Source organism: Thalassophryne amazonica, chromosome 1 (assembly GCF_902500255.1).
Source record: "Thalassophryne amazonica chromosome 1, fThaAma1.1, whole genome shotgun sequence".
NCBI lineage: Eukaryota > Metazoa > Chordata > Actinopteri > Batrachoidiformes > Batrachoididae > Thalassophryne > Thalassophryne amazonica.
In genome coordinates, this window is record NC_047103.1 from 89765545 (window position 1) to 89793057 (window position 27513).

The following is a 27513-nucleotide window of genomic DNA, read 5'->3' on the forward strand; positions in this document are numbered from 1 at the left end:
GGTGGTACCCAGACGAGAGGCTGACCGTGGCCCCCAGTTCCCGGCAGAAGCTCCTCCAGACATGTGAGGTGAACTGGGGACCGCGATCGGAGACGATGTCTGATGGTATGCCATGCAGACGGACGACGTGGTGGACCAGGAGGTCCGCTGTCTCCTGGGCCGTTGGGAGCTTCGGGAGGGCCACGAAGTGGGCCGCCTTGGAGAAACGGTCCACTATCGTGAACACGACAGTGTTTCCCTGGGACGGCGGGAGACCCGTGACGAAGTCCAGACCGATGTGGGACCAGGGGCGATGAGGCACGGGCAGTGGCTGTAGCTGCCCTGAGGTCTTTCTGTGATCGGCCTTGCCCCTGGCGCAGGTGGTACAGGCCTGGACGTAGTCCCGGACGTCGGCCTCCAGGGATGCCCACCAGAAGCGTTGCCGGACGACTGTCACGGTCCTTCGCACCCCTGGGTGACAGGAGAGCTTAGAACCATGACAGAAGTCCAGGACTGCAGCCCTAGCCTCTGGTGGGACGTATAGTTTGTCCTTTGGTCCGTTTCCGGGATCCGGGACACGGGTCAGGGCCTCCCGGACGGTCTTCTCCACGTCCCAGGTGAGGGCGGCCACGATAGCGGACTCCGGGATGATGGGATCCGGGGGATCCGACGGTTCCGTTTTGACTTCGTCTTTGTGCACCCGGGACAATGCATCCGACCTCTGATTCTTGGTCCCGGGACGGTAGGTAATCCGGAAGTCAAAACGGCCAAAGAACAGTGACCAGCGGGCTTGCCTGGGGTTCAGTCGCTTGGCGGTCCTGATGTACTCCAGGTTCCGATGGTCAGTGAAAACCGTGAATGGCACGGCTGTTCCCTCCAACAGATGTCTCCACTCTTCGAGGGCCTCTTTCACAGCAAGGAGTTCCTGATTGCCGACGTCATAGTTCCGTTCAGCGGGGGTCAACCTGCGAGAAAAATAGGCACACGGGTGAAGGACCTTATCGGTCTTCCCGCTCTGGGAGAGCACCGCTCCTATCCCTGAGTCCGAGGCATCCACTTCAACCACTAACTGGCGGCTAGGATCGGGCTGCACCAGAACTGGTGCAGACGAGAAGCGCCGTTTCAACTCCTTGAACGCGGCTTCGCACCGATCCGACCAGGTGAAGGGAACTTTTGGTGAGGTCAGGGCTGTCAGGGGGCTAACTACCTGACTATAGCCCTTAATGAACCTCCTATAGAAATTAGCAAAACCGAGGAACTGTTGCAGCTTCCTACGGCTTGTGGGTTGGGGCCAATCTCTCACCGGCGCAACCTTGGCCGGATCAGGGGCGACGGAGTTAGAGGAGATGATAAACCCCAAGAAGGACAAAGAAGTGCGGTGGAATTCACACTTCTCGCCCTTCACAAACAGGCGGTTCTCCAACAACCGCTGCAGAACCTGACGGACATGCCGGACATGAGTCTCAGGATCCGGGGAAAAGATGAGTATATCATCCAGATACACGAAGACGAACCGGTGCAGGAAGTCCCGCAGGACATCGTTTACCAACGCTTGGAAGGTCGCGGGAGCATTAGTGAGACCGAACGGCATGACCAGGTACTCAAAATGGCCCAACGGGGTGTTAAATGCCGTCTTCCATTCGTCTCCCTTCCGGATCCGAACCAAATGATACGCATTCCTAAGATCAAGTTTGGTGAAGATATTGGCTCCATGCAAGGGGGTGAACACCGAATCCAACAGGGGCAACGGGTATCGATTGCGAACCGTGATTTCGTTCAACCCCCTGTAATCAATGCATGGACGAAGCCCGCCATCCTTTTTACCCACAAAAAAGAAACCAGCACCCATCGGAGAGGTGGAATTCTGGATCAACCCGGCAGCTAATGAGTCCCGGATGTAGGTCTCCATTGATTCACGCTCCGGCCGTGAGAGGTTGTACAGCCTACTGGACGGAAACTCACTGCCTGGAACCAAATCAATGGCACAATCATACGGGCGGTGGGGAGGAAGCGTGAGAGCCAGATCCTTGCTGAACACGTCAGCGAGGTCATGGTACTCCGCCAGCACCGCCTTCAGATTGGGCGGGACTCGGACCTCCTCCTTAGCTTGGGAGCCGGGAGGAACCGAGGAACCTAGACACTCCCGATGGCAGGTTTCGCTCCACTGAACCACTACCCCGGACGGCCAATCGATCCGGGGATTGTGCTTTAGCATCCATGGAAACCCCAAAACCACATGGGAGGTGGCCTGAGTCACAAAGAACTCGATCACCTCCCGGTGGTTACCTGACACCACCAGAGTTACTGGAGGTGTCTTATGTGTGATTGGTGGGAGTAGGGAGCCATCTAGCGCCCGAACCTGCACAGGCGAGGTAAGAGCCACCAGAGGGAGCCCTATCTCCCTGGCCCATCTACTGTCAAGCAGATTCCCCTCAGAGCCTGTGTCCACCAGTGCTGGGGCCTTCAGGGTCGAATCCTCAAACAGGATCGTGACTGGGAGTCGTGTAGCAATGTGGGTGTGTCCCACGTGAATATTTTGGCCCACCCCTGGCCCAGTCTCTAGGGGCGGGCGTTGGAGTTTTAACCGCTCGGGGCAGTCGTTTGCGAAATGCTCACTCGAGCCACAAACATAACAAGCTCCGTGGGCCCGCCTCCTTTGTGCTCCAGGTGCCCTAAATGTTGCCCTGCTTGTGTCCATAGCTTTGTCAGCAGGGGGAGCCATAGGCGCACGGAGCGCAGGAACAGAGGAGCGTGGGGAGGGCGGAGCTCGATCGGACCCGGAAGGGAAAGGGACGACGCGTGCCTGGCCACGCCCTTCGCCTCGTTCCCGACGGCGTTCTTCTAACCGGTTGTCGAGTCGTATAACTAGATCGATGAGCCCATCTAAATCCCGCGGTTCGTCCTTAGCCACCAGGTGCTCTTTTAGGACCAGTGACAGTCCGTTTACAAAGGCAGCGCGGAGGGCAGTGCTATTCCAGCCGGATCTCGCCGCCGCGATGCGGAAGGCGACTGCATAGGCAGCTGCGCTCCGACGCCCCTGTCTTATTGACAGTAGTGCGGTTGAAGCGGACTCTCCTCTATTGGGATGATCGAACACCGTTCTGAGCTCCCGTACAAACCCATCGTATGTGTGAAGGAGCCGTGAGTTCTGCTCCCAGAGCGCTGTAGCCCAAGCGCGTGCCTCCCCGCGAAGCAGATTTATCACATAAGCTACTTTGCTAGCATCAGTCGTGTACATCACGGGACGCTGTGCGAAGACGAGCGAACACTGCATCAGAAAGTCCGCGCACGTCTCCACACAGCCTCCGTACGGCTCTGGAGGGCTTATGTATGCTTCTGGGGACGGAGGAAGGGACCGTTGAACGACCAGTGGAACGTCACTTTCGCGCGCAGGGTCCTCGGGAGGGAGAGCCGCAGCGGCGCCCAAAGGGCGCGCCTCCACTTGTGCGGCGAGAGCCTCCATCCTGCGGTTCAGGAGAACGTGCTGCTCGGTCATTAAGTCGATCCGAGAGGTGAAAGCGGTGAGAATCCGCTGCAACTCACCGATTACCCCTCCCGAAGCCTCCGCCGCGCCTTGGTCTTCCATTGGCCGTTCAACAGCCGGTTGACGCCCCTCGGGGTCCATGACGCTGGCCGAGATATCCTGTTGTGAAAGTGTACAACCAATACAACAATTGACAATTTGGGTTTACACCGAATTCCACTGGTGTCGTGTGGGCAGGCTCAAAGGTAGGAGACGTCCGTCCAAGTCGAGCCGGAACCACCCAGATTTCCCCTGCCACCGAACCCTGGAAATACTGGAACCGCCAAGTCCCGAATTCCCAGGTGGCCACTGCCTCCGCTCGTCGGATCCGGTACTGCTGGCAAGAGAACAAACACACAGGTGTGGATGCGGCTGCACCCAGTACACAGAGAGGGAAGAAGCTGACTCCACCTCACGTCAATACTGCAGAAAGGTGAGTACTTCTCCAAGCAATTTAGCTCACAATAATCAGCTGTCCTGCAAAGGTTTAACAAATCTTTTAGCCAGTTACTCAGAATATTAATGCAGAGAACGTTACCTTTAACGTAAGGCGATATCTCGGCACTGAGGTGGAGACGCCGTCCTCCTGATATACCTCTGTGCTGAGTGGAACAGCTGAGTCTGGTGATGGGTGACAGCTGTCACCCCGGCTACTCCCATTAGGCGGCAGCGCCCTCTGGTGCCTGGAGCCCGCACTCCAGGCAGGGCGCCCTCTGGTGGTGGTGGGCCAGCAGTACCTCCTCTTCAGCGGCCCACACAACATTTTGCTTATGATTCCTACTGACTTGGTTATTTTTTACAAACATAATCAATATGTTCTCTCCAAGACAGTTTCTCATCTACCCACACACCCAAAAAACATATAGATGAGACCCTTGATATTATTTCATTATCAATGCAAATTTTCATTACACCATGATTACATTTTTTATTGCCAGCAAATAACATAAAATTAGACTTTTTATATTTAATGATAATCTACTGGCTTTGAACCAGGTTGAATAATTACAAAGATCATCATTTAAAGTACTAACCAAACTATCAATATCTTTGCTGGAAATAAAAAGAGTAGTATCATCAGCGAACAACAAAGGGAATGTAGTAGTGGCATTTTTGCATTAGGGGCCCGTGGGGCTCGGCCCCACCAGATATCGCTGTTGTGCAAAGGATAATTATCCTCATCACAATTATGTTGTTCAGCAAAACTTCAAGTAACAAACTGAATTTGGTTCGCCAAATAAAAGATTTGAAGATTGAAGATTTCATTTGCAGAGTGTATTTCTTCTCTAGACTTCTTTGTAATGTTGTTCTGTATGGATTTGTCTCTGCTGCTCACCTGTTTCCGCTCAGTGGGGCACGGCAAGAGAAGGCCATGCCTGCAGCGCTCTGAAATGGACACGTTGCATGTGTATGCACGTGCTTCACGCACACGTCAGTTTGGCCAGTGGGGCCTGACAGCCAGGGCCCCGCATGCTTTCCTATTGGTTGATTTGGTGTGAGGGCGGGTACTGGGCATTGCTAACTTGTCAATTAACTAGTTTGCTGTTTAGAAAAACAATGAACCAAGTAGATTATTTAGTGGCTGTGCGATTTGGTACTCTACCGATTGAACATAAATTAGAGATTAAACGTCTGGGACCCCATAGACCAGAAGATTTCACCCTTTGTCAAGAAGGAAAGGATAAAAATAGATCATTCAACCATGAATGGTTCAAACATAAAAAATGGCTAACGGCTAGCCAATCAAAAAAAGCACTCTTCTGTTTTCCATGCCTTCTTTCTGGAGGGGAAACTGTCTGGACAATGACTGGATTTAAGGACTTGAAACATCTATCAGAAAGGCTCGTAAAACATGAGAGCTGCGCATCACATGTGGATAATGCCATCAAGCTCGGCTTATTAGGTACTACAAATATTGCATCTCAGCTTGACAGTGCATACAGACGTGACATTGAAGAGCACAATTGCCAGACTGAAGAAAACAGGTATGTTCTTGGCAGAATTATAACCTGTTTAAAACTGTGCGGGAAGTGTGAACTTGCCCTGCATGGACATGAGTCTGCCAACTCCTTAAACCCCGGCATTTTCAGGTGTATTTTGAGACGATGTGTGAGGGAGACTCCAGGCTCAGAGGACACTACAATTCTCAACCTTATTTTAAGGGCACTTCAGCAATAATCCAGAATGAACTTTTGGATTGCATGTACAGTGTTTACAAGGATGAGGTTACTCAATAGTTGGTAGACGCACCTTTAGTTGCTGTGCAGGCAGATGAGACCACTGACATCTCCTGCAAATCACAGACGGTCATAGTGCTGCGCTACATGGTCAACAACACAGTGACAGAGAGGTTTTGGGAGTTTATTGAGGTAAAGGACAAAATGGCTGCTGGTCTGTCAGCTGCTATAATGGCATCTCTTGAGCCCCTGAACCTGGGAAACAAGCTCATAGTGCAAACATATGACGGTGCAGCAGTAATGAGTGGAGGTGTGTGCGGAGTTCAGACTCTTGTCAAGGTGCGCTATCCAAATGCGCATTTTGTGCGCTGTTACGCACACCAATTAAACCTGACACTCCAACAAACCTGCTCAGCAAGAATTTCCAAGCTGAAAGTGTTTTTTTCTGATCTGTCAGCATTCGCAGTGTTTTTCTCTAACTCACCAAAGAGAACAGCTGCTCTTGACGCAACATCGGAGAGGCGCATCCCGAGATCTCCAGCCACGCCGTGGAATTTCAAAAGCAGAACAGTCAATGCTGTGTGGGAATGCCGCCAGGAGATAGAGTGTTTGGACAACATGCACACACAAGAGGGATGGTACAGGGTGATCATCAGCGAGGCCTATGGCCTGTCCATGCACCTGTAGGACCCAAAGTTGCTACACTTCTTGCAGTTTTTTTTCTGAGCTCATGCCAGAAGTGGACATTTTGTACACTGTGGTGCAAAAGAGGGAAATCGACGCAGCCGGCATCAACCAGGTGATGGGTACTTTTAAGAAGAACGTGGGACGTCTCAGGGAATGAGCTGATGTGATTGTGCAAGAAAGTGTAGCAGACGGAAATAAAAGGAGGAAAACTGACACAGCTACAGTCATGACAGAGGCCTGCGATGCTTTCTATTGAAAATGGATTCATCCATGGACTGTCAGATTTTAACAGCAAGGTCATTGAGAAGTTCGCCACCATGAAGGACCGCCGAGCTTCATTCCTCTTCAAAAACTGAACCATGGTGACTCTTATTTATTTTTATTCTTAACTATGACATATTGACTGCTGTGCTGTGTTTAGGCATTGGTTTAAGCATGAGAAGTTTGACGCACAAGTGTCAGAGGGTGACTTAATTGTTTATATATAACATGTTGTACAATTGTAGCGGAGTTGGAGTAATGGGTTGCTGGTGTGTGTGGGTGTGTTAGAGGACGCATAACCTCAAGCATGCTCCCCAAAGGAGCTGATCACCTGTCTGTGGTGCTGAAATGCTTTCTGACTGACTGATTTATTGATTGTTATGTATTGGCTGTGGGCTGTTTACGCAGTGGTTTCTTCATTGTTTTGTTATTATCACATTGTTGTTTCAATATTAAGTATTTAATCTTGGGAAAGTTTTAACACCGTTCTTTGGTGGTGGTGTTGATATGGTAATAGGCTATCTGGTCAGATTATGTGATTCAAGACAGTATTATTGAGCTTGGATTTTCTCATCAAATGTGATGTGATCTCCTCTCTTCTGCACTTTATATGCTGTGATGATATGAGAGTGGTAATATGTTTGGATTGCATCAGATTTTCTTGCGTGAATATTGTGTGGCCCCACCAGAATTTCCATACCAAAATCGCCACTGGAATGTAGTAGTAGAAACAGATGCAAATTCATTAATATATATTATGAACAATAACAGTCCCAGAATTGAAACTTGAGGTACTCCACACTCTACACAATTGATAGCCGAATCCAGGTTTAAAGAAACATACTGTTTTCTTACAGATAAATAATTACTAAGCCATGTATGTACAGTTGCCTTAAATCCATATTTGTTTAACTTTGAAAGCAAAATTTCATGATTTACTGTATCAAATGCTTTTGAAAGATCTAAAAACACACCAGTACCAAACTCATTATTTTCCAAAGCTAAATGAATTCTATCCAATAATTTGATCAAAGCCATAGAAGTAGAATGATTTTTCAAAAAACCATATTGATAATTATATAAAATTGAGTTCTTAAGCAAATGATTATTTAATCTCTTATAAACAAGTTTCTCCAAGATCTTTGAAAAACATGGCAAGACTGAGATAGGGCGATAATTTGAAAAATATGCAGAATCACCTTTTTTAAACAGAGGTATGATTTTAGTAATCTTTAAATCAGAAGGTATTTGCCCGTTTTCAAAGACAAAGAAAAATATGTGTAAGTGGTTCAGAAATTTCACATATAACAGATTTAACAACAGATGTACTTATTCCATCATGGACAGCTGCAGATGGACGCAGACCAGCAATGATTTCACAAACCTCATTGGAATTTGTGGGTTCAAATTCAACCATAGAAGGAAATGAACCTTTAATGTAATCAACAGGATTTATATTTGTGGAGTCAATTTTCTTTGCAAGAGAAGCACCAACATTTGAACAAGAAATTATTAAACTTAATGATTGGGAATGATTTTTTGTAAGCTTCATTAAACATTTGCATGAAGACCCGATAGGCTAAATCGGGATCTGTTTACGTATATATTTTTTCAAAGGATATGTTTTCAATTAGTCTCTTAAATTTCATTTTATTAGTAGTATTGAAATTTCTATAGTAAGTAGTAGACTTCCTATTTGGCATATAACAATTTTCCAATTCCACAATTTGAAATATTAGAAAATGATCTGAAATATCCGTAAACAATATTCCAGATTTCACTGCATAATTTAAGTTATTAAATAAAATATTATCTATTAATGTATCAGAATATTCTGTAACTCTTGTCGATTTGGTAACTAAGGAAAAAAGGTAATTTGCATGAAGATTATCTAAGAAATCATTCGTTGCACAATGAGTATTGAACAATTAGTACTGAAGTATTGAACAAATTTATATTAAAGTCGCCAAGAATTTGACAGATTTTATCCTCTCTTTTCCAGAGTTCCAGAATATCTGTGATGGTAAGCCAGCTGTTGGGAAGGTGTCGTGACACGGACCCACAACAGGGGGCATTAATGAACGGACAATGGATAAGCCAAAAAGTAACAATTTAATGTTGTGAAGCGCACAACGAAGTACAGACAATAACAATAGTGCGGAATGTCAATCATACACAAGGTGGCGTGTGGCAGGCTCGAAGATAGGAGACATCTGGTGATAGAAGAGCCGGAACCCACACAGCTTCCACCACCAACGGATCTGAAGAACACCGGAGCCGCCAAGCCCTGCGCCCCAGGTGGCCACTGTCTTCAGCAGTCAGACCCGGTACTGCTGGCAGAGAACAGAAACAGTTTGATGAGTGTGAGTACGCACACTCAGTAATCCCACAGTCTGTGTTCAGTTAGGAGGGAGAACGTCCACCTCCAATCACACACTCGTACAGCTCCTTGTGAAACCACTTATCTGGTTGGGGTGTGAGGCGAAGCCATCGCAGTCCACACCAAATGCCAATACAGCAGACAAGGACACGTCACAGGAAAACGGCTGTAAATGAGATCAGACTCTTGTTCAGTTTAAGCAGAGAAATTACCTGTATGGTAGATGATTTCTCGGCGAGGAGGTGGAGTTGCAGTCCGGCCTTTATGGTGATGGTGATGGGTTGAATGATTGACAGCTGGTGCTGATGAAGAGCGACAGCTGTCACTCCCAGTGGCTCCGGCGCCCTCTCGTGCTTGAAGCCCGCACTCCAAGCAGGGCGCCATCTGGTGGTGGTGGGCCAGCAGTACCTCCTCTTCAGCGGCCCACACAACACCAGCATCTGTGACGGTATGGGGGTGTGTTAGTGCCCATGCCATGGGCAACTTACACATCTGTAATGGCACCAACAATGTTGAAAGGTACATCCAGGCTTTGGAGCAACACATGCTACATCTTTTTCATGGACGTCCCTGCTTATTTCAGCAAGACAATGCCAAGCCACAGTCTGCACGTGTTACAACAGCGTGGCTTCATAGTAAAAGAGTGCAGGTACTAGACTGGCCTGCCTACAGTCCAGACCTGTCGCCCTTTTAAAATGTGTGGCGCATTATGAAGTGCAAAATACAATAACGGAGAACCCGGACTGTTGAACACCTGAAGTCATACATCAAGCAAGAATGGGAAAGAATTCCACCTACAAAGCTTCAACAATTAGTGTCCTCAGTTCCCAAACACTTATTGAGTGTTGTTAGAAGGAAAGGTGATGTAACACAGTGGTAAACATACCACTGTCCCAGCTTTTTTGAAACGTGTTGCAGGCATCCATTTCAAAATGAGCAAATATTTGCACAAAACAATAAAGTTTTTCAGTTTGAACATTAAATATCTTGTCTTTGTGGTGTATTTAATTGAATATAGGTTGAAGAGGATTTGCAAATCATTGTATTCTGTTTTTATTTACATTTTACACAATGTCCCAACTTCATTGGAATTGAGGTTGTACATGAACTTTGCCACCCTGATCTATGCTCTTTGTACACTTCCTCTTCCATGGCATTGTTCAGTCAATTATTAAGACAATTATAATGCAATTATATTTAACAGAGCATTAACAACATTAACTTTTATAACACTCTCGCAAGATCCTCACAACTCTGTTGTTGCGAAACATACTGATGCCATTGGTTACAGGATTTCTAAACTGAATGCTTCAGTGAGTACTGTTGGGGCCATAATCTGAATGTGGAAAGAACATCATTTCACCATAAAATGGCCAAGGCCAGGTGCTCCTGGCAGGATTTCTGACAGGGGACAGAAAAGAATTGTCAGAAGAATTGTCCAAGAGCCAACGTTTTCTGTTTTTATTTACATTTTACACAACATCCCAACTTCATTGGAATTGGGGCTGTACTTTCACCACCTCTACTCCTTGTAACTGCACTATTCCACAGGGCTCCCTCGCATTCACACACATGTACTCAGTCTTGCGCCTACTGTCATTCATTCCCATGCTGTACAGAGCATATCGCCACCTTTCCAGGTTAGACTCAACCTGTGCTCTCCACTCACTACAGATCACAATGTCATCTCCAAACATCATAGTCCATGAAGACTCCTGTCTGATCTCATCTGTCAACCTGTTCATCACCATTGTGAACAAGAAAGGACTCAGATCTGATCCTTGGTGTAATCCCACCTCCATCTTGAATGAGTCTGTCATTTCTAGTGAGCATCCCACCGCTGTCACACTATGCTTGTACATATCCTGTACTACCCTAACATACTTCTCTGCCACTCCAGAATTCCTCATACAATACCACAACTCTTCTCTTGGCACCCTGTCATAAGCTTTCTCTGAATTCACAAACACACAATGTAACTCCTTCTGACCTCTATACTTCTCCGTCAGTACTCTCAGAGCAAACATTCCATCTGTGGTGCTCTTTCTCTGCATAAGACCATATTGCTGTTCACAGATCTTCATCTGTTTTCTAAGTCTAGCTTGTGATACTCTTTCCCATAACCTCATACTGTGGCTGGTTATCTTAATGCCTCTGCAGCTATGCACATCACCCTTGTTCTTAAAAATAGGAACCAGCACAATTTGTCTCTACTCCTCAGACATCCTCTCACTTTCCAAGATTTTGTTAAACAATCTGGTTATAAACTCCACTGCCATCTCTCCTAGACATTCCCATGCCTCCACTGGAATGCCATCTGGGCCAAATGCCTTTCCACCCTTCATCTTCTTCATAGCTGCCGCCACTTCATCCATACTAATGTCTTGCACTTCCCGATTTGCTCTCTCCACATCAGCAATTTCAATTTCAATTCAATTTTTTTCAATTTATTTTCATTTATATAGCGCCAAATCACAACAGAGTTGCCTCAAGGTGCTTCACACAAGTAAGGTCTAACCTTACTAACCCCCAGAACAGCAGTGGTAAGGAAAAACTCCCTCTGAAGAAAAAACCTCAAGCAGACCAGACTCAAAGGGATGACCCTCTGCTTGGGCCATGCTACAGACATAAATTACAGAACAATTCACAAAACGAATATACAAGAAATGCTGTTGGTGCACAGGACAGGAGGGTTTTCAGCACAAATACCACACCCATCTCTGGATGGAGCTGCACCTTAAACAGAGAGAAAAACAGAATCAGGCATCAGAAAGACAAGAAATACAGTATAATTTGCCAGCACTAGACAACAAGAAAAACAGGATACAAAGGTGATCGCCAGCCACTAGCCCTAAGCTTCACTAAAAGAACCAGAATTTAGGTAAAGTTGAGGCTGTGGCATGCTCCGTTTACTAATAAAATGAATTAAAAGTAAAAATCGCAGTATCGCCAGTATGCCAGCCATATGGACTTGAAAGTCTGTACAGAATCTGACTATTTTATTGACGCAGGGAGATTATTCCACAGAACAGGGACACGATAAGAGAAAGCTCTATGACCTACAGAGCTCTTATTCACCCTAGGGACACAAAGTAGTCCTGCAAAGTAGTCCTGCACCCTGAGAACGCAAAGCCTGGGCCGGTACGTAAGGTTTAATTAGGTCAGCTAGGTAGGGAGGTGCCAGTCAGTGAACAATTTTATGGCCTAGTAGCAGAACCTTAAAATCTGATCTCACTGGGACAGGAAGCCAGTGAAGGGATGCCAAAATGGGTGTAATGTGGTCGAACTTTCTGCTTCATGTCAAAAGTCTGGCTGCAGCATTTTGAACCATTTGGAGAGCCCTAATGCTGGACTGTGGTAAACCAGAAAATAGAACATTGCAGTAGTCCAATGTAGAAGTGATCAACACATGGATCAGGGTCTCAGCATCAGCCATAGACAGGATGGGATGAATCTTCGGTATATTTCGCAGGTGGAAGAAAGCAGTCCTTGTAATATTTCTAATGTGGGGGGTCAAAGGACAATGTAGGATCAAAAATTACCCCAAGGTTCCTTACTTTGTCAGTGTGATGTATCACACACAAGCCTCGGCTAAGCGTTAACTGGTCAAATTGATGCCGATGTCTCACTGGACCAAGAACCATCATTTCAGTCTTATCAGAGTTTAAAAGTAGGAAGTTTCTCAAAAGGAAACCCATTACAGCTCAAGGTCATGAATATATCTAAGTGTCCAGCACAGGATAGCCAACTATCATCAACCCCCACCACTAACAGGATTTAAGACTCTTTAAAGTGCATTCCTCATGGAGCTGTGAACCCCTTATCAGATCCCAAAACCAGATGGTTTTTCATCTAAAAATCAGACCGCAGAAAGGCCTACTTTCCCCAAAGTCCAAAAACTGTGCCTTCACAGCACAATTCCAATAAGACCATACAACAGAAGGATTACCCTCAACTTGGTGGTCACAACACAGTTTGTCTGGTTAAAATCGATACCAGATTGACAGATTTCACATTTTATGATGAAATCCAAAAACCAGCCTCTCCCAGTCCGTGGAGCAAGAGTGATGCCTTTTGGGCAAATTCTGGAAGCGCATGTAACTAACGTGTGAGTGTTATAAGTTGAAATTCACATTTTTTTTTAAGTCATACTCTTGTTACTGTAACCAGAAAACCAAGAAAAAGGAAAGAAAAAGGAACGAACCTGTGATCGTTTTACCTCACACATGAAATTTCTATATATCCTGTATTTTACTCCAATCATAGATTGTAGAGAGTTTGTCAAATGTGTGCTTTATCCAGATATAACTGTATTGTGTGATATTTCTAAGGAAAGTGTGTACTAGAGTTTTGTAATACAGGACTTGATTGGTTTTAAGCGGGAATTTAAGAAAGCAGACACTGATTCATTATAAAACTAGACAAAGAAACACAGAGAAAAACTACAGTACCCAGAATTCTTGGGGGTGGAGCATTTAACCCTTTAAAAGCATGCGCCCCCGGGGAATCGCTCTCTTACTCTTACGCTTCTACTCTTCTGCTCTTTTTCGCTCTTACGCGCCGACTCTTACACTTGGGTCTCAAGATGCTGCCTTAGCCGTCCAAAATTTTATGAGCTTTTGTTCCTGCAACCATGTGTTGTCTAACTTATTTCTTGCTTGTGCGCACAAAGCGAGAAATTACTTTTTCACTTTTTTCTACAAATACCTTTTTCTCCACTTTTGTCAAGTTAAACGCGCAGGTGCATTTAACTTCCTTTGACAATTTTTCAAAGTAAAACCTTTTTCTCCTTGAATTCCAAATTCATCGCGTGAACATTTTTCTTACAAAGTCAGCTATTTTTGTATTGAATTTTTGATTTGATCTGGCTTCCAAAGACGACGACGAAAGACAAATTTTTGTTTTGGCGAATAGAAAATAAAGACACTCAAGCCTTTATTCTGACGATCCCAGATGGCAAGCGCTGCAGAGATAAAAACATCCAAGTCAGCTGAGCCGCAACAGCGAGTGAACCCCCGACACAAGTCACAGCGATCACAACTGAAAGCGCCCCTGGTAACCAACAAAACCGGGTGCGGTGACCGGCAGAGTCTCTTTGCCAAGGGACCAGAAACAGCTGTGCAGACGGACGGTTCACTGACTGAAAATGAGACGGCTGCCAGCATCTGACCTCACGGAGACCAGCTGCACAGCACATCCAAGTAAGACCGGGATGTGGTGTCAGAGATTAACAGAGTGACTTTATTTAATTCTATTCCCTGTCGCTAACCATATCTCATGTTAATAAATAATAACTGATTTCACTTTACCTTTTATTCCTTTTAGAAAATGCATAGACCATTTCTTTTGGAAGCCTTAGACTAATGTCATGGTACTTACCTTCAGCAATAAACAAACAAAAATAAACAAAAGTTACTAAACCAGAGACCAAATGTATATTCATACCTAATAATCCAGTCACTCACCATTTTCAAATTACTGAATTGAATTGAATTCTTTTATTGTCATTGCACAAGAAGTACAGCGAAATTAAAAAATGACAGCCCTCGAACACAGTGCAAAGATCAATGTGCAGTAAATCCATAAAACAGATAAAAACAATTAGAAAAAGACTGATAAAAACATATTGCACATTCAGGGCAGCAACAGCTCAAGGATAAAAACTGTTCTTTAGTCTGTTTGTTCTGCTCTTTGTTGCCCTGAAATGCCTCCCTGAGGGTAAAAGTTCAAATAGGTGGTGACCGAGATGTGAGGGGTCCCTGATGATACTATGGGCTCTCCAAAGGCAGCGTGTCTTGTAGATCTCCTCCAGAGATGGAAGAGAGCAGCCAGTCAGTCTCTTGGCAGTGTTTATAACCCTCTGGAGCTGCTTCCTCTCTGCTGCAGTGCAGCTGGAGAACCACAGAGAAATGCCGTGACTCAGCACCGACTCCACCGAGCAGCGGTAGAAGGACTCCAAGAGCTTAGTTCTCAGGCTGTTCTTCCTGAGCACCCTCAGGAAGTAAAGTCTCTGCTGTGCCTTCTTCAGGATTGAGGTGGAGTTTACAGTCCAGGTCAGATCTTCACCGATGTAGGTGCCCAGGAACCTGAAGTCTGACACCATCTCCACCTTGTCCCCATTTATTGTGATGGGCTGTATATCTGATTTACACCTCCTAAAGATCGCAGTCAGTTCTTTAGATGTGTATTAAGGATGAGATTGTTGGTGGAAAACCAGTTGCTCCACCTCCATTCTGTAGGCAGTTTCATCTCCGGAGGATATGAGACCCACCATCATGTTGTCATCCGCAAACTTTATGATGATATTGTTCAGTTGGATGGGGGTACATTTGTGGGTGTAGAGGGTGTGGAGCAGAGGGCTTAGCACACAGCCCTGTGGAGAGCCCGTGCTAGTGCTCATTGCTGAGGACAGGTGGGATCCTCCTCTCACCCTCTGATGGCGGTCTGTCAGAAACTCCATAATCCAGCAGCAGATGTTATGGGAGAGACCCAGGTCCCCCAGCTCACTCACCAGTCTGCTCGGGAAAATGGTATTAAAGGCTGAGCTGACATCCAGGAAGAGAAGCCTCGCATAGCTCTCTTGCTGCTCCACGTGTGTTAGAGTGGTGTGCAGAGCGGTGGCGATGGCGTCCTCCATAGACCGATTTGCTCTGTATGCAAACCGGTGGGGGTCAAGTGTGGGGGGCAAACATGAAGTAATATGACCACAAACTATTTTTCGAAGCAATACATAATGATGGGGGTAAGTGCTACTGGCCTGTATTTATTGAGACCCTTTATATTATTCTTTTTTTGGCAGTGGGATAAAGAGCAGGGTGGGATGGAGCACTGGTTGAGGGACTGGTTAAAGATGCTGGTGACGATCCCAGCTAGCTGGTCAGCACAGTTCCTCAATACCCTCCCCATCACACCGTCAGTTTCCTGCCGCTTTCCGGGGGTTCACTGCCCTCAAGGTTCTCCTCACTTCTTCTACCTGCACAGTGAAAGACTGACTGACTGTGGAGGGATGAGGGCTGCAGTGTGGACTTTGATAGTGATTCAGCCTCGAAAAAGGCAAAGAAGTGGTTAAGCTCCTCCCCCAGTATCCCTGGACGATGCCATGGTGTTGGTGGATCTGAAGTTGGTAATGTGCTGGAGCCCCTGCCACACCTGCCGGCTGTTGTTACTACTGAAGTCCTCTTCAATCCTCTGCTTGTAGTTTGCCTTTGCATTCCTGAAGCCTTCCTTCAGAGCAGCACAAGCGCAGCTGTACATGTCCCTGTCCCTGGACCTGAAAGCGATGTTTCTCTCCCTGAGCAGTTCCTCGACCTCCGTGTTCATCCAGGGCTTCTGGTTGGGAAACACCTGGATGTGTCTGTCCACAGTGACGGTATTTACACAGTGTTGCATGTAGCCGAGTACTGCCTTAAAGCATTGTTTTAGGACCCCAAATGCCTCATCACACTCCAGTGTCCACTTGAACGCTCAAAGTGACGAGGTCACATGGTAGAGTAGAGCAGCTACCGAGCTGAAATTATGGATGAATTTACAATAGAAATTAGCAAACCCCAGTAACCTCTGCACTTCCTTATGCCTGCTGGGTACCACCCACTCGCGTACTGCCGCTACCTTATCTGGGTTCATCTGGATCCTCCCCTCTACAATAATGAACCCCAGAAAAGACACAGTGGCTCTATGGAATTCACACTTTTTGGCTTTAACGTACAAATCGTTCGTCAGCAGAATGCATAACACAGACCTTACATGCTGGATGTGGGTCTCAAGATCAGAAGAGAAAATCAGAATGTCGTCTAAATAAACAAAGATGAATTTGTTCAAATATTCACGTAAGACATCGTTCACGAGATTTTGGAAGATGACTGGTGCGTTCATAAGGCCAAATGGCATCACCAGGTACTCATAATGCCCCATAGGTGTATTAAATGCCGTCTACCACTCATCTCCTTGCTTAACCCTGACTAAGTGATATGCATTCCGGAAATCCAACTTAATCAATCAATCAATTTTTTTATATAGCGCCAAATCACAACAAACAGTTGCCCCAAGGCGCTTTATATTGCAAGGCAAGGCCATACAATAATTATGTAAAACCCCAACGGTCAAAACGACCCCCTGTGAGCAAGCACTTGGCTACAGTGGGAAGGAAAAACTCCCTTTTAACAGGAAGAAACCTCCAGCAGAACCAGGCTCAGGGAGGGGCAGTCTTCTGCTGGGACTGGTTGGGGCTGAGGGAGAGAACCAGGAAAAAGACATGCTGTGGAGGGGAGCAGAGATCGATCACTAATGATTAAATGCAGAGTGGTGCATACAGAGCAAAAAGAGAAAGAAACAGTGCATCATGGGAACCCCCCAGCAGTCTACGTCTATAGCAGCATAACTAAGGGATGGTTCAGGGTCACCTGATCCAGCCCTAACTATAAGCTTTAGCAAAAAGGAAAGTTTTAAGCCTAATCTTAAAAGTAGAGAGGGTGTCTGTCTCCCTGATCTGAATTGGGAGCTGGTTCCACAGGAGAGGAGCCTGAAAGCTGAAGGCTCTGCCTCCCATTCTACTCTTACAAACCCTAGGAACTACAAGTAAGCCTGCAGTCTGAGAGTGAAGCGCTCTATTGGGGTGATATGGTACTACGAGGTCCCTAAGATAAGATGGGACCTGATTATTCAAAACCTTATAAGTAAGAAGAAGAATTTTAAATTCTATTCTAGAATTAACAGGAAGCCAATGAAGAGAGGCCAATATGGGTGAGATATGCTCTCTCCTTCTAGTCCCCGTCAGTACTCTAGCTGCAGCATTTTGAATTAACTGAAGGCTTTTTAGGGAACTTTTAGGACAACCTGATAATAATGAATTACAATAGTCCAGCCTAGAGGAAATAAATGCATTAATTAGTTTTTCAGCATCACTCTGAGACAAGACCTTTCTGATTTTAGAGATATTGCGTAAATGCAAAAAAGCAGTCCTACATATTTGTTTAATATGCGCTTTGAATGACATATCCTGATCAAAAATGACTCCAAGATTTCTCACAGTATTACTAGAGGTCAGGGTAATGCCATCCAGAGTAAGGATCTGGTTAGACACCATGTTTCTAAGATTTATGGGGCCAAATACAATAACTTCAGTTTTATCTGAGTTTAAAAGCAGGAAATTAGAGGTCATCCATGTCTTTATGTCTGTAAGACAATCCTGCAGTTTAGCTAATTGGTGTGTGTCCTCTGGCTTCATGGATAGATAAAGCTGGGTATCATCTGCATAACAATGAAAATTTAAGCAATACCGTCTAATAATACTGCCTAAGGGAAGCATGTATAAAATGAATAAAATTGGTCCTAGCACAGAACCTTGTGGAACTCCATAATTAACTTTAGTCTGTGAAGAAGATTCCCCATTTACATGAACAAATTGTAATCTATTAGACAAATATGATTCAAACCACCGCAGCACAGTGCCTTTAATACCTATGGCATGCTCTAATCTCTGTAATAAAATTTTATGGTCAACTGTATCAAAAGCAGCACTGAGGTCTAACAGAACAAGCACAGAGATGAGTCCACTGTCCGAAGCCATAAGAAGATCATTTGTAACCTTCACTAATGCTGTTTCTGTACTATGATGAATTCTAAAACCTGACTGAAACTCTTCAAATAGACCATTCCTCTGCAGATGATCAGTTAGCCGTTTTACAACTACCCTAGAGAAAAGGAAGGTTGGAGATTGGCCTATAATTAGCTAAGATAGCTGGGTCAAGTGATGGCTTTTTAAGTAATGGTTTAATTACTGCCACCTTAAAAGCCTGTGGTACATAGCCAACTAACAAAGATAGATTGATCATATTTAAGATCGAAGCATTAAATAATGGTAGGGCTTCCTTGAGCAGCCTGGTAGGAATGGGGACTAATAAACATGTTGATGGTTTGGATGAAGTAACTAATGAAAATAACTCAGACAGAACAATCGGAGAGAAAGAGTCTAACCAAATACCGGCATAACTGAAAGCAGCCAAAGATAACGATACGTCTTTGGGATGGTTATGAGTAATTTTTTCTCTAATAGTTAAAATTTTGTTAGCAAAGAAAGTCATGAAGTCATTACTAGTTAAAGTTAATGGAATACTCAGCTCAATAGAGCTCTGACTCTTTGTCAGCCTGGCTACAGTGCTGAAAAGAAACCTGGGGTTGTTCTTATTTTCTTCAATTAGTGATGAGTAGAAAGATGTCCTAGCTTTACGGAGGGCTTTTTTATAGAGCAACAGACTCTTTTTCCAGGCTAAGTGAAGATCTTCTAAATTAGTGAGACGCCATTTCCTCTCCAACTTACGGGTTATCTGCTTTAAGCTACGAGTTTGTGAGTTATACCACGGAGTCAGGCACTTCTGATTTAAAGCTCTCTTTTTTAGAGGAGCTACAGCATCCAAAGTTGTCTTCAATGAGGATGTAAAACTATTGACGAGATACTCTATCTCACTTACAGAGTTTAGGTAGCTACTCTGCACTGTGTTGGTATATGGCATTAGAGAACATAAAGAAGGAATCATATCCTTAAACCTAGTTACAGCGCTTTCTGAAAGACTTCTAGTGTAATGAAACTTATTCCCCACTGCTGGGTAGTCCATCAGAGTAAATGTAAATGTTATTAAGAAATGATCAGACAGAAGGGAGTTTTCAGGGAATACTGTTAAGTCTTCAATTTCCATACCATAAGTCAGAACAAGATCTAAGATATGATTAAAGTGGTGGGTGGACTCATTTACTTTTTGAGCAAAGCCAATAGAGTCTAATAATAGATTAAATGCAGTGTTGAGGCTGTCATTCTCAGCATCTGTGTGGATGTTAAAATCGCCCACTATAATTATCTTATCTGAGCTAAGCACTAAGTCAGACAAAAGGTCTGAAAATTCACAGAGAAACTCACAGTAACGACCAGGTGGACGATAGATAATAACAAATAAAACTGGTTTTTGGGACTTCCAATTTGGATGGACAAGACTAAGAGTCAAGCTTTCAAATGAATTAAAGCTCTGTCTGGGTTTTTGATTAATTAATAAGCTTGAATGGAAGATTGCTGCTAATCCTCCGCCCCGGCCCGTGCTACGAGCATTCTGACAGTTAGTGTGACTCGGGGGTGTTGACTCATTTAAACTAACATATTCATCCTGCTGTAACCAGGTTTCTGTAAGGCAGAATAAATCAATATGTTGATCAATTATTATATCATTTACCAACAGGGACTTAGAAGAGAGAGACCTGTTTAATAGACCACATTTAACTGTTTTAGTCTGTGGTGCAGTTGAAGGTGCTATATTATTTTTTCTTTTTGAATTTTTATGCTTAAATAGATTTTTGCTGGTTATTGGTAGTCTGGGAGCAGGCACCGTCTCTACGGGGATGGGGTAATGAGGGGATGGCAGGGGGAGAGAAGCTGCAGAGAGGTGTGTAAGACTACAACTCTGCTTCCTGGTCCCAACCCTGGATAGTCACGGTTTGGAGGATTTAAGAAAATTGGCCAGATTTCTAGAAATGAGCTGCTCCATCCAAAGTGGGATGGATGCCGTCTCTCCTAACAAGACCAGGTTTTCCCCAGAAGCTTTGCCAATTATCTATGAAGCCCACCTCATTTTTTGGACACCACTCAGACAGCCAGCAATTCAAGGAGAACATGCGGCTAAACATGTCACTCCCGGTCTGATTGGGGAGGGGCCCAGAGAAAACTACAGAGTCCGACATTGTTTTTGCAAAGTTACACACCGATTCAATGTTAATTTTAGTGACCTCCGATTGGCGTAACCGGGTGTCATTACTGCCGACGTGAATTACAATCTTACCAAATTTACGCTTAGCCTTAGCCAGCAGTTTCAAATTTCCTTCAATGTCGCCTGCTCTGGCCCCCGGAAGACAATTGACTATGGTTGCTGGTGTCGCTAACTTCACATTTCTCAAAACAGAGTCGCCAATAACCAGAGTTTGATCCTCGGCGGGTGTGTCGTCGAGTGGCGAAAACGGTTAGAGATGTGAACGGGTTGGCGGTGTACACGGGGCTTCTGTTTAGGACTACGCTTCCTCCTCACAGTCACCCAGTCAGCCTGCTTTCCCGGCTGCTCGGGATCTGCCAGGGGGTAACTAACGGCGGCTAAGCTACCTTGGTCCGCACCGACTACAGGGGCTTGGCTAGCTGTAGAATTTTCCACGGTGCGGAGCCGAGTCTCCAATTCGCCCAGCCTGGCCTCCAAAGCTACGAATAAGCTACACTTATTACAAGTACCATTACTGCTAAAGGAGGCCGAGGAATAACTAAACATTTCACACCCAGAGCAGAAAAGTGCGGGAGAGACAGGAGAAGCCGCCATGCTAAATCGGCTAAGAGCTAGTAGCTACGCTAAGCTAGCGGATTCCTAAAAACACGCAAAGTGAATAATGTGTAAATAATTTAGAGGTGATTCAGCAGAAGGAGTGCTTTAGTTAAGGCACGTAAAGATTACACTGGGAAACAAATCGTAATCTAGATAACTAGATCAATCTAACTGCGCAGATTAAACAGCTAACAGATACAGAAAAACACCGCTGTGCTCCGGAACAGGAAGTGATACAATACCGCAGTGAGAGCCAACCACCAGTAGAGGCAAGCAGAAAATACTTTGGCACCCTCTCGTGACTCAAATGCGGAAGAAATCAAAGGTAATGGGTCGCGTTTTTTCCACAATGATATCATTTAACCCGTGATAATCTATGCAACAACAAAGTGTTTCATCTTTCTTTTCAACAAAGAAAAACCCTGCTCCTGCAGGCGATGGAGAGGGCCGAATCAACACGGTGTCATGAGACTCCTGAATATATTCCTACATAGCTGTGCGTTCAGGACCCGACAGAGAATACAGTTTTCCACGAGGCAGACTTGCCCCAGGCAAGAGATCTATGGCAGTCATAAACTCGATGAAGCGGAAGCAACTTAGCCTTAGCCTTGCTAAACACTGGTGCTAAATCATGAAAACAGGGTGGTACCCCCGTGAGATCAGAAGGAACGGAAAGCGGTAGAGAATTGGACCTGATCAAACACTTCCCAGAGCAAGATGATCTCCACTTGCTTATTGTCCCATTGATCCAGTTGAAATCTGGGATGTGCTGTTGCAGCCAGGGGTGCCCCACAATAACAGGGTGAGTCATCTTGTCAAAAACAAAGAAACTAATTGATTCCATATGGTTCTCATTGATAGTCAACAGCAACAACAGACGGACTGAGTTTCATGAGAGATTTGTCCCAATTCGTGGCCATCCACCGCTCTAACCACCAGGAGGTGTGGGAGGCAAAATAATCTAAGGTGCAAGGACCTGGCAAGAGGTGGTAGTATAAAATTAGTGTCAGAACCAGAATCCACAAATGCGTGCACTGGCTCAGTGTACTGATCAGATTCCAATTTAGCAGAAAGAAAATTCTGAGAAGCCGAGGAAGAAACTGAGCTTTGAGTCACCAGTAGGAATGTCCCGATCCGATCATGTGATCGGAAATCGGGCCTGATCACATGGTTTCAGACTTGATTGTTGCATCCTGATCAGGAATCTGATATAGATTTTATCTTCATTATTTTGATCCACGCTATTTCAAGCTCATTATTGCAGATTAATGGGCCTTTCGTGTGTCGGAAGCGTCAGAGCCATCAGGAATTGGTCTAAAAAGCATTATTTTCAATGAGATGCGTTGTTTTTTAGAGGCGTCAGAAGCGTCGCGTCAAAAGCCGAGCTAAAGCGACACTTCTGACGGGAGCGTGCATTGCCGCTTGTCGGCAGGCTGACGCGGTTAAAGTTCAACCCAATCCAAATTTCGCCGCTCTGAGCTGTGATGTAGGTTAGCGCTGTCCAATAGGAACGATGTGTTGGGCCAAAACACGGAAGACTAGTGGCAGAAACCACTGATCTCTACAAAACAGATCGGTGCAGAAACCACTGATCTGTACAAAACAGAAACGTGTCACAGGACTGCTCATTTATAGAGCAGTTTTCTGAAGAAAAATCCTTGGAAATGTTTTTTGTTGTTGTTTGTTACCTCAAAATTTCTGATTACTGTTAAAAAAAAAGTTTAGAACACTTGTAATTAAAATAGCTAAATTAATAAATGGTTCTTTAGAAACCTTTCATCTGTAAATTAAAACCACCTGTTATTTCAGATTAGATAATTTCGTGTTTAACATAAGGAACCTTGGACATTTATTTTTAGACGAATAAAATAACATGGAAATTTGTACATTTTTTAAGCCTGGTAGATTATTACTTGATTGTTCAAGCTACCTCAAGGAGAAGTGCACTGTTTAAGTGATAAATAATAAAATAAGGTGATTAAAATTAAAATATTATATATTTAGCATTTGTTCATTGTTCATTCAGTTTTTTAAAGTATCGGATCGGGCCTTGGTAATGGCAGATATTCAAAATCAGATGACTCGGAATCGGATCGGGGCCAAAAAAACCTGATCGGGACATCCCTAGTCACCAGTACTGAGGATTGACGCTGTGCCGAGGCACCCCTGACCGGGCAACAGGAGATCAAGTGACCTGATTGTCCACAATAAAAACAAAGTCCGTCATCCCGTCTGCAGGGTCGTTCTTCTCGTGACAGGTGTGAGCGGCCCAGCCGAAGCGATTCTTTTGATCCATGGTGTGTGGAGATAACCTGGGTGTGGTGAGATGAAGCTCCGCCCTGGTTGGGAATGGAGGCGCGTTGCGGCAGGTAGCGCGTCTCTCGGCATGGATGTTCTGATAGGCGCTGGTCGATCTGGACTGCCAGGGCGATCATCTCGTCCAAATCTTCGGGAAGCTCAACAGCGATCAGCTGGTCCTGGACGTTGGCGGCCAGCCCTTCGAAGAAGACATCATGGAGGGCGGCTGAATTCCACTTGCTCTTGGTAGCAAGAATGCAGAAGTCCACGGCGTAATCTGCCACCCAGTGAGTACCCTGTTTCAACATCAGAAGGGAGTGCGCCACCTTGCATCACAGAGAAGTGTGCTGGAACACCTGCTGGAGAGCTGTAGTCAATGCTTGGAGGGAGGAGCAAGATGCCGACTGATGGCTCCACTCCCCATGGCCCACGCTGCAGTCCGACCAGAGAAGTGCAAACTCGTATGCTATCTTCATCCGGAAACATAGATGACATTAGCTCGTAGTGCAGCTCACACTGTAAGATAAATGTTAGAACATCTCCAGTCTCTCCGGAGAAATGCTCAGGTCGGGACAGCTGAGTGCAAATGGTGGCGTCAGGTATGGGAGCCGGAAAGACGGTCGGCATTTTAGGCGGAGAGAGACTGGTGCTACCTATAGCTTGGTCCAGGCTGGCCTGAGTGTCGAGCTTCAACAGGAGTGTGCTCACGGAGGACATAATTGCATCCTGCCGTTGTGCTAGCTTGCTGAAGCCCATGCTGAAAGTGGGGAGCCGGTTCTCTTGCTGGGCATGCTCCCCACTATGGTGGGGTACCACAAGGTGGAAAGATGTTGAGTCCACTGCGTCCATCGTTGGCCAGATTGAACTATCAGGTTTGGGTGATGGTTCAGGCAGGGCGCAAATGCAGGACTCAGACAACTGGCTCTGTATGTAAAAGCAGTCTACTGAAACAGTAAATAGGTCCGGTATGCAGTAAGGCAGTCCAACAGGAATAACAAAACTAGGGACATCAGGTAAAGGCGTGGTCGAGGATACAGGCAGGTGGTCATAAAACACATGAAGCAGGCAGAACGAGATAACAGGATACAGAGCTGGAGAGAAGGCACTAGGCGCATCAATCTGGCGAAGGACAAGACAAACTGGGGAGTGATACACCCAGATGATAAGGTGCAAATTGTGGGCAGATGTGCACCAGAAATGTACCAGAATGACGGTGTGGCCAGATAGAGAGAGAGAGACACCCACCACCAAGAGCCAAGAGAGACAGACAACAGCAACAAAGACAGACAGACCAAAGGCAGGAAAAGCCCAACAAGAGAAGAAACAACCAAGAATTTTTCAATTTCAATTTATTTTCATTTATATAGCACCAAATCACAACAGAGTTGCCTCGGGGCGCTTCCCACAAGTAAGGTCTAACCTTACTAACCCCCAGAGCAACAATATTAAGAAAAAACTCCCTCTTAGGAAGAAACTTCAAGCAGATCAAAATGTGACCCTCTTCTTGGGCCATGCTACAGACAGACAAATTACAGAACAATTCACAGAAACAATTCACAAAACGAATATACAGGAAATGCTGTTGGTGCACAGGACACGAGGGTCTCCAGCACAAATACAACTCCCATCTCTGGATGGAGCTGCACCTTAAACAGAGAGAAAAAAACAGAATCAGACATCAGAAAGACAAGAAATACAGTAGAATTTGCCAGCATTAAACAACAAATAAAACGGGAAATACTAAGGTGATCGCCGGCCACTAGCCCTAAGCTTCACTAAAAGACCCAGAATTTAGGTAAAGTTGAGGCCGCAGCATGCTCTGTTTCCTAATAAAATGAATTAAAATAGTAAAAAGCGTAAAACAAAACTATACCAGTATGCTAGCCATACAAAAGGGAAAATAAGTGCATCTTAAGTCTGGACTTGAAAGTCTCCACAGAATCTGATTGTTTTATTGATGCAGGGAGATCATTCCACAGAACAGAGGCACAATAAGAGAAAGCTCTATGACCTGCAGACTTCTTATTCACCTTAGGGACACAAAGTAGTCCTGCACCCTGAGAACGCAAAGCCCGGGCCGGGATGTAAGGTTTAATTAGGTCAGCTAGGTAGGGAGGTGCCAGTCCGTGAACAGTTTTATAGACTAGTAGCAGAACCTTAAAATCTGATTTCACTGGGACAGGAAGCCAGTGAAGGGTTGCCAAAATGGGTGTAACGTGGTTGAACTTTCTGCTTTGTGTCAAAACTCTGGCTGCAGCATTTTGAACCAATTGGAGCGCACTAATGCTGGACTGCGGTAAAGCAGAAAATACAACATTGCAGAAGAAAGCAACTAAACCAAGAAAATCTGACAGAATGTAGAAACCAAACCAAAGCAAGAAATGAAAACAGACAAAAACTCATACTCTGACAGGATTGAAATAAATCAAGAGAACTAAAGCTCAGTTAAGCAGTCAAGCATGGAGGAAAAACTCATAATGACAGTGTCATGTTACATCCTTTCTAATCTATCATTAAATATTGCGCACAGTGAGATCAAGTAACCATGAGATGGACACACCCTGGAACAGCCATCAAGTGACAAATGGCAGCTGTAGCTAAGCTGATCATAGGGTTACAATGAATCGATGTAGAAATGTATCTCAACCACAACACAACAACAATATAATAGAAATATCACTAATCCTACTGCTACATTTAACCACAATAATAATAACAATAATAACACTGCTGCTGGGATAAATAATAATTATAATTATAATCAAGCAATCACCACTTAATTTCTGCAGTAAATCTGATAATTCAATTTCTCACAATTTATATTTGGCTTATACATTAATTTCACAAGGTAAGATCCTCTTAATAAAATACAGCTTAAAAAATGATGCAATTTACATAAATGCAGCATTTATGTAAAGTATTGTGTACTAATTTCATTGGACTACTAGAGTGGATCAGTTAAAAAAATAATAATTTTGGTGTGTTTGGCATTATTTAACTCTGATCGTGGTATGTTTAAACAATCTGAATGTGCTGTGCACAGTGAGGAGCGGGATGTTTGGGACTGTAGTGAACAGACAGGAAGTGTGACATAAAGAATAGCTCACCTAATATTTATGGCAATGCCGTATGCAACAGTAGGTCACTTGACATCTTGGAATTAGAAAATGCCCTAAAGAAGCGCTGGACCTCAGCAGCACACAATTACTAAAAGTTATAAGTAGCCTTATGAAAAACAAGCCCAAAGATGCTCATAATAAGCAGACCTGGCAACATGTGTGATCACTCTGTGACAAGGCTCATAGTTCACAGTGAAGAAACACAGCCAGATCTCTAGAGCTACAAATAACTTGCATGCGTACCGTATGAGCAGTGAGTCCTGAGCGTACAGAACACATGCATGCAAGCACGCAGTGGGAGTCGGTTTTCTGGCACAGGATCAGCTCAATCCAGGCATGTCTTCATTCTGCTGTGGACCCCTTGCCAGGCCAGGCTTGGAAGGAGGTCAGATTCTCCAAGGTGTGTCTAAACAGAGATGACATGTGGATGTGCTGGCACCGGGAGCCGTTCTCGGCTCCCTACCACCACATGTGACGCGTCTGCCAGAAAAGCGGACACAGTTGTTTTCGTTACCCTCTCTTTCTTCTCTTTCCCCCCCAGAAAATCAGCAATCTGCCAGAGAAAACAGAATCATTGTTTGTTTTAATGGTTGTTCCATTCCTCAGGTTTATCCTGATTTAAAAATACCACTGAAGGGAGGAATGGATTTGACAACTGGAATGATGCTCATGTTCATTTTATACCAAACTGCTCTGAGAGCCGCAGGAGTTTCTCTGTCATTTTCACTGGTTTTCTTAACTCACA

General features: G+C 44.9%; 1 long non-coding RNA gene across 1 annotated transcript; it reads left to right on the forward strand.

The window, feature by feature from the left end:
* The first annotated feature begins 4907 nt into the window (after positions 1-4907).
* LOC117519869 lies at positions 4908-5593 on the forward strand. The gene is made up of 3 exons (XR_004563466.1): positions 4908-5039; positions 5070-5405; positions 5446-5593. It is a non-coding gene; the product is annotated as an uncharacterized LOC117519869 (long non-coding RNA).
* Positions 5594-27513: the final 21920 nt, after the last annotated feature.